Genomic DNA, 15,948 nt, shown 5'->3' on the forward strand with positions numbered 1-15,948 from the left:
GAATTTCATTGACTTACACCAAACGCCAGTACGAGAGTAACCTGGTGGGAATCATGCTGTGCAGACAGAGTGCTTTTAGTCGTCAGCCCCCGAAACGCTGATGGAAGCGCAATAAATCACCGTTGTGTGGGTACAACTGAATATATAATTATTCTACAGCTTGTAACAATAGCAAAAACTTTTGTGGTAGATGAGGAGATGATCTGTGTGTGATGATTGCCTTTTTTCTACCTTCAAACCCCATAATCATTTCCAGATAAGCTGTCCTCAAGCCATATGAAGAAACGGCAATAACAGCTGTCTGACAAAGGTAATACTGTAGCTTTCTAAAATTATGCCAGCTGTCTGACAAAGGTAATACTGTAGCTTTCTAAAATTATGCCAGCTACTGACCTCAGAGTGAACCGGCACTTTGTTAAGGTGTAGGAACACGTCTTCAGCGTGTGTGTGCAGCGTTGATAGGCTTGAACTGCAAGCAGGGGTAATGCACTTAACAACCCAGACAGCAGGTGAGCATGAAACATCTGGAAAGGGTAGGTGGCTCCTGAGAAGATCTCATCTGGGATGCCTGCTCCCAAGGGGCTGTTAACAGTTCGGCCCGGGGAAGGAGGAGGCTCTGACAATTCAAAGGTATAGGTATGGGTCCAGATGTTATCTGGGCGTTGCAATTGGCCATTTGCCAGGCTGCAGCCGTCTTGAGCAAGGTTCTTCCCTGCCCTTGGCTGTAAGCCATCATTTGCTTGGGTGTAATCATTAAATGCTATCTCCATAGTCTGCTGTATTCATATGTTGACTAGGGGGTGCCCACAGAGTAAGCACAGGAAACCTACACCATTTTACGGGACCCCAGATTTAACATTTCCTACCTTCAGAGATGCTACAAGCATGGTCCTCAAGTCAAGCTTAAGGGAAATTTTTCTGGAAAGGGGTCAAAGTGCTCTTGGAGGGTCTGCTATGGCAGGGTCTGCTGCAATGGAGAAAGGTATGTGAGAACTAGGCAGACAGATGATGGACCAGCTCGAGCTGACTGGGAGTTCAGTTTGTTAATTCAGCAATATGTAAAGTGACAAAAATGGTCAGAAGAAAATACTACCAGGGAAATACCTGTCTCTGTTAAGACTAGTGGTATCAAAGCCATTCTCTTGGGTGGTTTACAGCTGAACGTGTCCCTCCTGGGACAGACCGCAGTGAAGCTGGGCACCACAAGGCACTACAAGAACTCAAGTTACTCACACATGTTGATTACAATATTGAGATGCTGCTTGTTCAGTTCAGAGGAAAAATATACTCAAATGGTGATGCAGTATTCCATCGTGCCCCTGTGTGGCACTGGGAATAGTGGCCACTTTATTAGCCGGCAGCTATGTGTTTTCCAGAATAATTTGACATACTGTCAGACGGCAGAAAGCAGTGGAGGTGGTGAAATGTATTTCTTTTTCTTTTAGCACCAAAGGTGCAAAGTATGCTGCTGTCAAAAAAGGGGAACCATTCAGGGACAAGAACTTTGCACTTCACACGTCTGGGAGTGAAATTTTATACAATTAGTAAATAATCCTGAATTATGCAATTCATCCTGTTGTTTTCTTGTGTTTGTGGGGGTTTTTTTTGGGGGGGGGAGGCTACACAGAGGATTAAAAATGCAAAATTAGAAAGCAGTGTATCTCCCACTGTATCCATAATTAAACATTTTTTTAACGCTCATGATGTTTGGGGGAAACACATGTCTGCATGCTGATTTCACTTCACCATAAATTAATTTCTCTGGCAACATTAAAGATAACTTCCCGTTTGTCTTCTGGCTTTTTGTGGCATCAAGCACTAATGTGTCAGACTGAAAAATAAGGTATAGCCCTAGTGATATCAGTTTTTTCTATTGATTTTCAGTGGCCAAAAGGGGCTCGGCATTTGTGATAAGTTGAGCTAGTCCTTTATTTGATTGCATGTAGTCTCTTCATCTTTTAATAAGAAGCTGTAACTCTCATCCAGCGCTCTGTGTGTGTCAGTGTGTACAAAAGCACCTATACCCAAACTTCTAAGTCTGCTATTCTGAAAATTATATTGGCACAATTAGGGCCTTGTGATATACTGTATGTAAGTACAACCGTCATCAAGATTTTACTACAGATGACGTGGGAGAACATCTGTTTCGTTAATGATTTAGGTGAAGCAGCCTGGGGCCTGGTATGTAGCACTTCTGGTTTTTCTTCCTATAGTCTCAGCTCTTCACAATTTGAAATTCAGGCTAATCTCCTGTTTCTTGAATTGGGATGGGTCTGAGGGCTGTTATTCCATAAGTAACAACACATTTTCTTGCATCTTCCTTTAGTCGGTCTGGTATGGGTCAGATTTAGGACTAGACAATTCTGTGAACTGGTCCTGTGCAGGGACATACGTTGTATTGTGTGTCTTATTTGGTACGGATTTATGACATACTAGCTAAGAGACATCTGCTTCTGTAGATTTCCTCTCCTTTTTTGTTTGAAGCATGTCTGTCTGTGGATAGGTTTTGCTTTCTAATTAGAGTGCCGCTGTGTGTGTGCCAGCTTACATAGACTTTTTCTTCCTCAGGTGGGAGGTGGATAGCTTTCCCGACAGCTTTGTACTTAGAAATGAGACTGTGTGTTTGACTAGGCGGCATGTCTGTCATGTAATTCCATCAGGTTTTCCCATCTAGGGAAGAAAGTTGGAGTCATAGAAGCACAGAATGGTTAGAGTTGGAAGGAACCTTAAAGATCATCTAGCTCCAACCCCCCTGCCATGGGCAGGGACACCTCCCACTAGACCAGGCTGCTCAAAGCCCCATCCAGCCTGGCCCTGAACACTTCCAGGGATGGGGCATCCACAGCTTCCCTGGGCAACCTGTTCCAGTGCCTCACCACCCTCACAGTAAAGAATTTCTTCCTAATATCTAATCTAAATTTTCCCTCTTCCAGTTTAAAACCCTCTTTCAGTTTAAAACTGTTACCCCTCGTCCTATCGCTCCACTACCTGATAAATAGTCCCTCCCCATCTTTCCTGCAGGCCCCCTTTAGGTACTGGAAGGCCGCTATAAGGTCTCCCTGGAGCCTTCTCTTCTCCAGGCTGAACAACCCCACCTCTCTCAGCCTGTCTTCATAGGAGAGGCGCTCCAGCCCTCTGATAATCTTCATGGCCCTCCGCTGGACTTGCTGCAACAGGTCCATGTCCTTCTTGTGCTGAGGGCTCACATGTCTCAATTTGTTTTGAAAAACAAGCTCCTCAAATTTATGGGCAGGAGCTCAACCGGAATGATTCTGGTTATCCACTGAGTAATCCCAAACAGCAGTCTGGCTCTGCACGGTTCTGTACGTGATGCTCTGGATGAAATGTGGAAATAGGCTGTGGAAATCAGTTCTTCTAGTTCCCAAGTCTAGGTGCTGAGACCATCCATGGCCCTCTCAATATCAGGACGAGTTCTGTGTATGTGTCTTCAGCCTCTTGGTCTTTTGGTTACCCAAAGAAGTGTTGAGAACGATGCTTGGTGGATCAGTGATATCTGAAAGTGCCTCAGTATGGCCAACGACAGAACTCAACCAGTACAGTTTGAATACTGACTGTTCAGCTGACACTCTACATAAACAGTTTCCAAACAATTCATAGATCAAGTATAATAATAAAGATATTTGTTAGACAAAGTGTTTTGTAGAAATCCTGATCTTTGGTAGGTGAATCTTAAACTGGCAAGAGGATCTAGACGTCAATTTACTAATGTGTGCTTTTAATTATTAATATAAAATAATTTAATTATTTTTACCCTATTCAATTAAAGGCTTGTATAAACCTCTGAAAAATAAGATCCTGCATTTGTAAAATAAGTCATTTGCAAGGAATAGCTTGTTCACCATCAGATGCAATAATTTGAACCTTCAACTTGTTACTTTTAACTTTTCAGTTTGCAGTCAAAATAGTATTTTAAAATATGATAATATTATTTTAATAATAAATGGTGCCTACATATTTTTGAATTAACAAAATTGGAATTTGGACTTTTGTATCTTAATTCTGCTCTATTCCAAACCTAAATGGAAAAAGTTTGTGTCTAGCAGAAGTGGACTGAAGATATACTGTTACTGTATAGCTAGATGGCAGTATTCACATTGCTTTGAGAAAAAACAGAGTTATTTGAAAGGTTTTCAGAAAAATCTCACTGCTCTGTAACGGTTAAATGTCATGGTCCTATTTTGAAATGTGCTGCATAAGAATGTCTGAATACCTAATACGTCTGAAAGTCTGACCACTTCGTTTAGCTGTCTAAATTGAAGATGCAGAATTTGGCCCTAGAGGTAACGAATATGAAATGTAGCATTTCCCTGTTGATCGTTTTATCCAATTATGGGTCTACATCTTTCAAAACAGGCTAATATAATATTATAAATTATTATTTTGAGAATTTTATAAGTAAGATATTGCAATAAAATAAAATAAAAGCATTCTTTTTACGTATATACTTGATTTTCTTAAAATTTGAGGAAATATTAATGGAAAAATTGAATCTTTGCTGTTGACTCAGCAGGCCTTGAATCATACTTAAAATTATCTTCTACTGTTTTTCTTCAGTAGAAAACCTCCCAACTCTCATTTATTTTGTTCCAAAAGCAAGTAAAAGGAGCACAGTAAAATGCACAAGCTGTTGAACATGTCTATAGTAATAGACCGGTCTGTAAAGACAGTGAACAGGGAAATAGGTTCCAGCTTCAAATCCTGAGAAGTTACTTTAAACAGCATTAGAGGGAAACATATGTTTATGATAGTATCACGAAATGTTACAAGCTTACTTTCATTATATAGGACTTTTCTTCCTTTCAGATACAAAAAAAATACTTATTTAACAAAGTCTTTCTGAATGTCCAATAAGCTCCTTCTATCTATCCCACCAAGCCTTACCTGTCTTCAGGGCAATGATTTCTGTGCAGAAAGAGGCAATATTTTGTAAATCAAAAAGAGACAATAATCTGGGCTAAGTCGTGTTGCTTTATGCTGTATTTGCTGTTGGATGTAAAATGCTGTGTAGATGGCCAGTGCCAACTCTACATTTCAAGGAGCATCTTGCAAGGTGTTAGAAGAGCTGAGTACTCTGGTGGTTTCTTCTGTACTTTGTTGTGTGCTGACTCTTCTGCATGAACAGAGTTGTGAATTCTTTACTTATTCTTATTCTTGTAGGAAGCTTTTCACATGTTTATTTCAGCTGACTGGAGGTTACTGAATGTGACACCCATCTACAAGAAGGGTCGCAAGGAGGATCCGAGGAACTACAGGCCTGTCAGTCTGACCTCAGTGCCGGGGAAGGTTACGGAGCAGATCATCTTGAGGGCCATCACACAGCACATACAGGACAACCAGGTGATCAGGCCCAGTCAGCATGGGTTTATGAAAGGCAGGTCCCGCTTGACTAACCTGACCTCCTTCTATGACAAGGTGACCTGCTTAGTGGATGAGGGAAAGGCTGTGGATGTTGTCTACCTGGACTTTAGTAAAGCTTTTCACACCATTTCCCCACAGCATTCTCCTGGAGAAACTGGCTGCTCATGGCATACTTTCTGTGGGGTAAAAAACTGGCTGGATGGCCAGGATCAGAGAGTGGTGGTGAATGGAGGTAAATCCAGTTGGCGACTGGTCCCAAGTGGTGTTCCCCAGGGCTCAGTATTGGGGCCAGTTCTGTTTAATACCTTTATCAATGACCTGGATGAGGGGATTGAGGGAACCCTCAGTAAGTTTGCAGACAACACCAAGTTGGATGGGAGTGTTGACCTACTTGAGGGGGTAGGAAGGCTCTACACAGGGATCTGGACAGGCTGGGTCGAGGGGCCAAGGCCAATTGTATGAGGTTCAACAAGGCCAAGTGCCGGGTCCTGCACTCGCGTGACAGCAACCCCATGCAGCGCTACAGGCTTCAGGAGGAGTGGCTGGAGAGCTGCCTGGCAGAAAAGGACCTGGGGGTGTTGGTTGACAGCCGGCTGAATATGAGCCAGCAGTGTGCCCAGGTGGCCAAGAAGGCCAACAGCATCTGGCTTGTATCAGGAACAGTGTGGTGAGTAGGACTGGGGAAGTGATTGTCCCCCTGTACTCAGTACTAAGTGAGGCCATACCTTGAATATTGTGTTTTGGGCCCCTCACTACATGAAAGACACTGAGGTGTGGAGCACATCCAAAGAGCAATGAAGCTTGTGAAGGGTCTAGAGCACAAGTCTTATGAGGAGTGGCTGAGGGAACTGGGTTTTTTTAGCCTGCAGAAGAGGGGAGACCTCATTGCTCTCTACACCTACCTGAAAGGAAGTTGTAGTGAGGTGGAGGTCGGTCTCTTCTCCCCAGTAGTAAGTGATAGGATAAGAGGAAACAGCGTCAAGTTGTGCAAGGGGAGGTTTAGATTGGATATTAGGAAAAATTTCTTCACTGAAAGAGTTGTCAAGCATTGGAACAGGCTGCCCAGGGAAGTGGTTGAGTCACCATCCCTGGAGGTGATGTGGCACTTAGGGACACGGTTTAGTGGTGGACTTGTCAGTGTTAGGTTTACAGCTGGACTTGATGATCTTAAAGGTTTCTTACAACCTATATGATCCTGTGATTCTATTTTTACAGACTTCACCGCTAACTGCTTAAAAACTGTCTCTAAATGTATGCAAAGTCATATATTCATTTAATAGTGAGATGGTATTTCCTAGAATCCCCCTGTCTGTGACATTCCGGTGCTGAGGGTTGCATAGAGAACAACGGGGAAGCTCCTGAGCTGGAAAGACCTTCCTTCTCAGTAGGAGACTAAAGAGAGCAGGGGATACAGTCGAGAAGTCCAAGCAAGCCATAGGACTATTCAGGACCACATTCAACCTTAAACTTAAGTAGATTAAAGAGTAAATTAGAGCATTCTGCTGTCTTCCAAAAATCATCTCTACTACACACTTTTAAAGGGTCCATGGGGACAGGTTGGATGTGGACTACGTCAGACAGGCTGGTTCCCTGGCAGGGGGAGAGAAGGAGAGCTGACTGGAGTGGCTTTCCTCAGGTGCTAGCCACCACTTCAACTGTGACACTAGTCATGAGAGCCTTTAGGATTGTGCTGACCTGATCTGGAGGCCAAAGGAGACCCTGGCATTGCCAGGATGATGTAGGCGTATTGTCTTTTCTAGTAAGCTGTTGCTGTGGCCTCAGCATTAAGACGGCGCTGAGTTTAGCTCTGCTATCACAGTTCAATTATTTGTGAATTTCAGCTCACTGTCCTTGGAGGTACCATTGAGAGAACCTTTTCAGCTGCTTTCTGTACTTTTTTATCTCTAGTTTATAGACTAAACTGCAGAAAGCAAAGCAGGCTAACTGTGTCACGTGCAGAGGTATCAGCCTGAAATCAAATGTTCCTGCAGTGAAAAACAGGTTTTGCTCAGGGTCTGTCTATAGACGCCAGACTACAGGATAGCACAGAGATCCTTAAACCTGTTTTCAGTTTTTCTGCATAACACTGAAAGTTATACTATGGACATATCTATTTGAAAACATAACGTAGAGTTTTAAGGCATGATTTTATTAGCAAAAGTGCACCATTACATTTCTGTTCAGCCCCATTCTGACTGCCTTGCTTGCTGACCCATAAACTAAAAGCTTTCTGAATTTTCTTTATTTATATAAATCCAACCCCTGTGCTTTTTGGTTTATAGGAATGTTTTTTATATTTATCAGCTCCCATGGAGGAAAGCTGCCATCAGAACCTGAAATGAAGCTCCAAAGTTTTTTCAGATATATAATATTGACCAAAGGTCAGTAGTTCATAATCAAAAACTGTATAAGATAGAACAAAGGTCAATAGTTCATTAAATCTCATAAGCAGAAGCTATAAAAGCTGGATGAAAAAGTCACCTGAAAGTTCATAGCTCTCATCAATATTTAGATAGGGAGCTCAGTGCAAAGCCTTGGCCTTGAATATACAGGTAGACGTGCTAGGTAATATGTTATCAATATAATTGAATTTATTTTAAAATTTGCCAAAGCATAGAGAAAATGGAGACCATGATGATACAGACACCTAAGTACATCCTTAACGTTACGGGTGGAACTGCTGTAAAAGGAACTGCGTGTGTGTGGTTTTGTCCAAGTGCCTAGAGAATCTGTGACCCGTTGGCCACTCTGTGCTTATGCTGGTTCCTCTTCCCAAGGTTAAAAGGCTGCATTCGTTACTCAGAGATAGCTCGCGGTTATTCCAGCTGGGCAGTCACAACAGCACTAAGTACCTGAAGCATATATAAAAGTTGAACTTTAAGCAAAAGCTTCTTTATTACTGTCTCTTATGTGCTTCCTTAGGTAAATTACACAGTAGAAGTGTTGGCATGTTGTTCCAACATTGTATAAATAAATTACAGTAAAATTACTCTTTTCTTCATTCGGTTTTCTTGGGTGAAGGAGAGATATGCATTAAATTTAGCGAACATGAATCTGTCCTGAAATGAAATAGGTGTTTTTTAATTTTCTAGAATTTATATTAGGCTTCAAAATTATTGTAATTGAAATACTTCATTCCTTTCCTTTTTATACAGGGATTACAAGGAAAACCCTCCTGGGGCTAATTTAACACAAACAAGTCCCATTAACACTGAGAACTCTTTAACCTACTGGACAAAGTGTCTGTGTGATATTAAAATGCAAGTAACAAGCTTATATCCGAAGGATTACATTTTTATGAGAAATTTTTCATACCTTTTATTCCCTCAGTGCCTGAAACATTATTATATTGCAGTACAATTATTTTATTACCCTCAAATATTATTTATTAAAATATTTAAGAAAACATAATATGCAGCATAATTAAATCTAGATTTTTATGTGCATAGGTCTCGATATGTGCTGTTAGGGAATTAACCTGGTTTGAAATCTGTACTTGTGTGACCAAAATACCCTTTCACTTTCCCTCTTGCAAATCAAATGAACCAATATTCATTTCACCCTTCAAAAGCTCAGGAATTCATGCTGTCTACATACTAGTGGAGTGCAGAGAGGCTGAGGCACAATTACCTTAACAGTCAAACCATCCCGGTTTAAAAACCAACCAATGAGCCAGCCCATGAGAAGTGTTTCTTTTCCTTTGATTTGGCAGGTTTTTAATGCCGTTGATGCAGTTCACAGTAGGTCCCCATCACAGTCCCATCTGCAGGCCTGATGGGATGATGAACTGCAGTGTGGAGGTGGGGAACTTGTTAAAACAGCCTTGCTGTCGCAGAAAGTGGGGCACCACCAGCACCCTAAGGATCTAAAATACAGCCGCTAAGCTGTTTCTTGGGTGTGGAGTAGGTGGTAGTTCACTTCTTTAGTTAGCATAAGCTAGCAATGAGCTATAGGATGGGGATCACCATTCTCTGCTCAGAACATCAGCTCTGCAAAACTAAGGTGCCACGAGAAAGGTACTCTTCTGGGCATAAGGAAGCATATGCATTTGGAGGATGGTGGCTTGCATAGTCCAGGAAAATAACGCCTCCACACAGTATCAGCTGTGATGGTGAAAGCTAAATTAGCTTTCCTCACAGTAAGCCATGTCCCGTCTTGGACTGGTCAAATGATTACTTGGTTCTCATTTAAAGAAAACACATATTTGAAGATGTTAATTCTCTCCGACATGTTTTCACTTGTAAAATGCTTTAAAGTCAATAAACATTCAGTACTGATTTACTCAAGTGGAACTTGTTCCACTGTTCTTGTCTGCTGCATAAATTTTGTAAGTATTTTAAAAAGCCGCCTGAGTAAAAATACAGATATTCAAGAGCCTGTTCTTTGTTCTCCTGGCTTCAAGGATTGGTAGTTAAGTGGTTTATACAGTTTTCTTATTTCATTTGAAGCCTTTAAAAAAGAAGTACTTCCTGTAGACGTTTTTATCTGGTAGGCATGAAAACAGTAAGTGTATAAAAAATACTTTTGGAATGAAATTTAGGTGCCAAATTTAACCTAAATTTGAGTTAATCCCTATTGAACTGAATCCCGTATTAACAGGATTATAAACACCAGAAGTGAGACAGCTTCTAGTTCTTTGTCTGTTCTAGTTTAAAATACTTAAAGTAAGAGGGTTTATATCACCTCTGTAACACAGCGCTGTCATTTTCCTGTATCAGAGCTTTCTGCCTCAGCTTCTGCACTTACAGTAGAAGCAGCATTCTCCAGTGTTGTCAAATATTGCCCTATCTTTAATATTCCCTTCTGGAAAAGATTATAGCCAAAAAGATCTGGAAAGAGTTTAAAAATCAATACAAATAAATAAAAAGAAAGGGCATATAAAGTAAGAAGTATGGCAGATATACTGCATTTCCCAAAATACGTGCAGGGAATGCTCCCTCCTAAACCCATCCTTGCCTCTTGTAACCTTACTGAGAGTAATTCTGCTCGTTTTTCAGCCAACCCTGACTACTCTACCCTGTTGTCCTGGCTTGAGGTAAAACTGAACCAACTTTCTGTTCAGTAATTGTATTTCTCAGCTGGGCCTCTTCTAACTCTCTGAAATTAACAGCCTGTTCTGTCTAAAACGGTTCGTTCAGAGTGGTAAGACAGTTAGTGCCAAGGAATGGCATGCAGAGAGGCTCTTGCTTATACTTATTGCTATAACAACCAAGGTCAGCTAATTTCGTTATTTGTCCCGTTGGGAGGGTTGTAAGTGGAAAAGCGTAGAGGGGTCCCACCTGCGGGGAGGAGCGGACAGGACAGGTGACCAAAAATTGACCAACAGGGTATTCCATCCCATCTGCCCCATGCTCAGTATAAAAGCTGAGGGATCAAAGGGTCAACTCGCTTCCTTCAATGGCTGACGTCTGAGGAGGACCCTGTCTGTTCATCTGCCTTTGATCCCGGTCCATGTGTTCCTGACTCCAGCTCTGGAACCCGGTTCCCACCCGTCGCTGAGTCCAGCCTGGGACTTCCCCAGTGCCTGACGGTGACGTCATCCTGGGAGCTTAATATGGTTTTGTATATACTGTATCTATTTCATTATTTTCCTTTTTATTTCATTCTTAATATTTCATTAAAGTAGTTTAGTTTCTTCTACACTCATAAATCTCTTTATCGCTCCTCCTCCTCTCCGTGCATGAGAGGCTGGGGAGGAGAATCTGTCGCCGGCCATTGGCCAGTTTGGCCAAAACCACGACACCTGTGTAATAACACTTGATGCCAAGACCTACGAATGATCCTAGTTGTTAGTCTCTAGTAAATACCCTCAAATAGCAGTGTATTAAGATATAACAAAACTGTGATGCTAACATAAAGAGTCATGAACCAAACTTTGAGAGGCTGATGCAAAGGAGAAGAAGCTAACATGAACAAGCTGTCAGGCTGGTATCACATATAAGGAGGAAATATAAGACGATGTAAATTTGAAGCAGCACAATATAGATATGGAAAACTGAAATGTGTTACTAACAGCCTCAGCGATAGTCAGGACATTGTACAACCTGGGCAAGGCAACAGCACTTCTGTGCTAACATAAGTGCTGCAGAGGGGAGAAGAGGCCATTCCAACCTAGTGCTTGAGTACTCTTTCTGACTGTAAAGCAGGAAAAATTTCCAAATTTGATGGCATAATGAGAAGGTTGGTATTATTAAGAGCAATGAGCCAACAAGTGTTCATTGTCAGTTTTGGTCAATCTAAAATACCTCAGGTAACCAACTGGTATAACTGAATCAGATTGGTCAATTATGCTGGAAATACCCACTTCACATCAAAGAAGATGCAGAAGTTCCTCGGACTAGTTCTGTCATTAACTGCAGAAAAACCTAGCAAATTAACTTATAATATACTGTTTAAGCCTTAACTCATAATTGATAGTTTTACTTTGTGGACACGTTCTTGAAACAAACATTTTATTTAGAAAACACAGTGTCAATGTCATAGGGCCTTACGAATAAAGTAATTCTTAGTGAGATTATTGAATACAATCCTCAGAATCAGTAAGATCATCCCACCACTTTCCCACTGTTGTAGGTGCTTACTCTTATAAAGGCTGTTGCCACGTGTGTTCCTGAAGTGCAAAGCACAGTGCAGTGCTTACTCCCGCCAGCTGCTGCCCAGTGCAAATTATCCGCCTTGTGCAATGACCGCTTTCTGGGGAGCCGCAGTAGCAGCTGGAGTTGACGAGAGGAGCTCCTAAACTGGAAGCAGAAAAGGACATGTGTCCACGGCCTCGTTCATATTTTGTCATTTCTATTTCTGTACAACTCAGGAAGTGTCTCACCCCGACACAGGTACAATAACCAAGTTTGCTGTGAAGCGCTTGAAAACCAACATGATTGCAATCTCCAGATAGATAGAAGGAGGTGGCAGAGCCGTCGGGCTGTATTCTCACGCTGACTCCTGGAAAGTGTCTCTGCACATGAAGGGTCTTGTGTAGGGACCCAAAAGAGAAGAGAATGACGCTTCTCAATCTTTCAGAAACCTGAAGGGGTGAGGATATCCCCAGCTGCAGAAGCTGAATCCACATCTTGCACTCTGTTGCTGTTTTTTTGCAGATGTTCTGATCCTGTTTTCTCACTCCTTTGGGGCTGGAACTGACACAGGCTAATGCCTCCAATGCACCATTATCACAAAGTAGTCACAAAGAAGTGTACTAGCATGCACAATATTAAATAAAAGCACCAATTTCTTCAGTTTCCCGGTAGAATAACTATACCCTAAGGAATCAACAATTTGGCTCTGACGATTTTTGTGTATTTATGTTAGCAGCTATGTTGATCTGGGGCCGTAGCCTTTTAAAGCACATCTTTTGCTGCTCTTTTAAAACATCAAAATTCTAAAACTACCAGATGAGAATGTCCTTGTGATCAAGAATTTAGGAGGAATGAAACCTCTCTAGGTTTGCTGGCTGCCCACAGCTGTAACGGAGGTGGCCTGTGCACGAGGAGCTGCTGCCTGGCTGCCGGCCACGCTCCTGCCTGGCTCCCCTGGGTACAGCTGCTGTGGGAGCTGGGAGCTGGGAGCTGGGCTTGGAGAAAGTCCAGTAGTGGTGGGAGGGTTGGGGCAGGCACTCCGGTACTGCCCTGTCTTTGCCAAAGGCTCTGCATTTCTTACACGAGCGACAGTAAGGACCAATTAATTTGGAAACCTGCAGGAAGGCGGTACCTCTGTTACATCGCTACATCCGGAGCGATGGTGCCCTGGCGATGTGGCATGCCGGACGTGCTGAGAGCAGCTGGGGGTGTCAGCAGTGGTGCGGGCAGGTGTGACAGCACTGGGTGGCACAAGAGATGGCGGGAGAGCCCCAGACAGGCAGCTGGGGACTGGGACAGTCCAGCCCAGCTTGGTGTGTAAGGGCACATGGGATCTATGTGTCTGGGATCCGGGGGCAACTCCGTGCTGTGGCAGCTCCCCCCAGTAGCACTTGCTTGAAAACTTCACAAACTCCATCTCGCTTCAGCCCTGCCAAGGGCCACATACAAAGTCCTTGCATTCCCCAGCCTCCCCCCAGTACGTCCCACTGCACCGGGGCGCAGCTGCCTACACTGACCCCGCAGTTCTGAGTCCGTGTGAGCAGTAGGTCCTGCGTGGCAGCTGGAGAAGCTGACTTTCACTGCTCATCCTTTAGCTTTGCTGTAGAATTGTTGCGGGCTCTTCTTCAGAAATGGCTGAGTTTCTGTGATTCCTTTGTCTGGTGTATGCAATTAATTAAAATCTCCAGGTGAAAAGCTCTTCTGAATGAAACTTCCTATATAAATATGTTATTATCTTTGACAAAAATGATTTTGAAACCCTGCTTTGCTCAATCTTGTTTTTCCCAGTTTGGTTCCTTTAGAAAACGGCATAATAATAATAATGAATAAGGTGACGATACCATCTTTTTCTATTGCTTTAGTTTTCTAGATGTGTCAGTATTATCTTTCTCAGCAGTCGTCATTGCACTCAGTGGATATAAACTCTTATTAGGAAATTGCAGCTTAAATTGCACACAGCAATCACCTTGAATTTGCTTGTCTGTCCTTCAAGCAAATTCTAAGCCAGAAAACCATTAGTAATACCTTCGTACTCCTGATGTACATTACCTTTACAAACGATTCAAGTGTTAATAAATTGAATTCATTCCAAGAAATAGTGTCCCGTGGTCTCGGAAATGAAACCAAATCCTATCACTTTACCATTTTCTAATTAAAGCTGGACAAACACTCGGTCTATGATTTGGAGACAGCCAGGAAAGAAACAATATGCATTACTCAACCTTTCTTCACTTCAGAGATTAGTGTCAGCTGGAAGCTGCATATAAATATTGTACATTGTTCAATAAACAAATGTCAATAGATGCATAGAGAAGGCGGCTCTTGATAAACAATCTTCTATGAAGGACTTCTTAGGGAAGCTGTTACCAGTGGAAGAGTGCGGCCTCCCGTGTATTTGTTTTTGGTATGAGTTTCTGCAAGTTGATGTGTACACTAGTCCTAATTAGCATGACTGCACATCAGCTCAAAGCTCTCTTGGTAGCTAATATCAGCAGCGCTACAACTAGCCATGGAACTGACAATGTGTCGGTCGCTGTTGTACTACGCTATTGGAATTACAAAGATGTTGCGGTCTCTTAGTAAAAGACAGTGGAGGTTAGAAGACCAGGTATTTTGGATTTTAAAGCAGTAGGGCTAAAAACAATGCAGAACTTTCTTGGAAATAGACTGAGCAAAAACCTTTTTTTTAAGTCTACCTATAGATATAGAAAAAAATCTACGTATAGATCTGTGCACCACAGAAGCTGCCTGGCAAATGCTAAAACAAAGACCAAAGGGCACTGGAGAGAAACATCCTTGTAATATTTTTACTACTCTTCCTCTCACCTTACCTGCAGCCATTAGGCAGAGGGATGTGCCGTGGGGCACCCCACCATCTTTGCCCACCTGCAGTGCCCAGCAGCACCTGGCTGTTTGTTTTTCTTCTTCAGCTACGTCTCTCAGCTTTTCTTTGAATCTATAAATCCTGTGGTTTATCTTTTATTACTCACCAGAGGGAGATAACAAGAATAAACCCCTTTGTTCCAACAGTGATAAAAGCATGAGAGGGAGAGATGGCATCCTCCATCTTCCTTCAAATCAACAACAGTCGGCCTGAGAGAATGCCACATGTGAGAGACTGTGGATTGTTGGGCCGATGTAGGGTCTGAATGTGGTGCCAGAACAGTTTGCTTCATTCTCCTGGCAAGCCAGCAGCAAAAAATTTGCAGGAAAAAATTACTGTCCGTAATGATTCATATAAATTTCTGTACAGAACATCTATCTCTCGGTGGGCAGGGAAGCAGTGATAAATTGTTCAAGACTGTGGGTAGCCAAAAGATCCTGGCCTTGCAAGCTGCGTATCAGAATCTCCTGTAAGGTTTGGGAGCAGTTTGCAGGCGGGAGCTCTCCCAGGGTCCCAGCACTTCATTTTTGCAGGATGAGGTTACGTTGGGCAAGTCGGTGACAGCAGCCTTCGCAGCACATACTGGTTTGCTTCTTCCCACCATGGAGAATTCAAATAATCCCGTCATCACTCTCTGCCCCATGGTGGGAACCCATCTCCTGCCTGAGTACTTGTTCTTGGAGTTGAAGGGTGACCATTCCTGTTCTTGATAGCACTCTCAGCACAAAAATCTCAACTTTTGCTAAATACAGCTTTTTAACAAAGAGATGTTCAACATACTGAAATCAAAGTGAGTGTAGAGTCCTTGGAGATCCAGATCATTAGACTGAAGTTCCTTCTCAAGAAAGGTATTTTTCCCTCTACTCAAAAAATGAAATGACTACATTAGCTGGTGTCATAGTCTATGTACACTTTAATAGCGTAAATTTTTCACTTTTTCTACTTGAAGACATTTTTATAAAGGTCTGCCCTGGCCACTGCACTGGAGCCGAGGTGGCTGGGAGCAGCCTATATGGTGATTAGAGCACAGAAGGGGTCAGGGTTCACATCCGCTTAATCAAGGAGACATCTGACATGAATAGTCCCCCATCTTAGCCTGGGACGCTTATT

This window comes from Rissa tridactyla, chromosome 1, assembly GCF_028500815.1.
Source record: "Rissa tridactyla isolate bRisTri1 chromosome 1, bRisTri1.patW.cur.20221130, whole genome shotgun sequence".
In the NCBI taxonomy this organism is placed as follows: domain Eukaryota; kingdom Metazoa; phylum Chordata; class Aves; order Charadriiformes; family Laridae; genus Rissa; species Rissa tridactyla.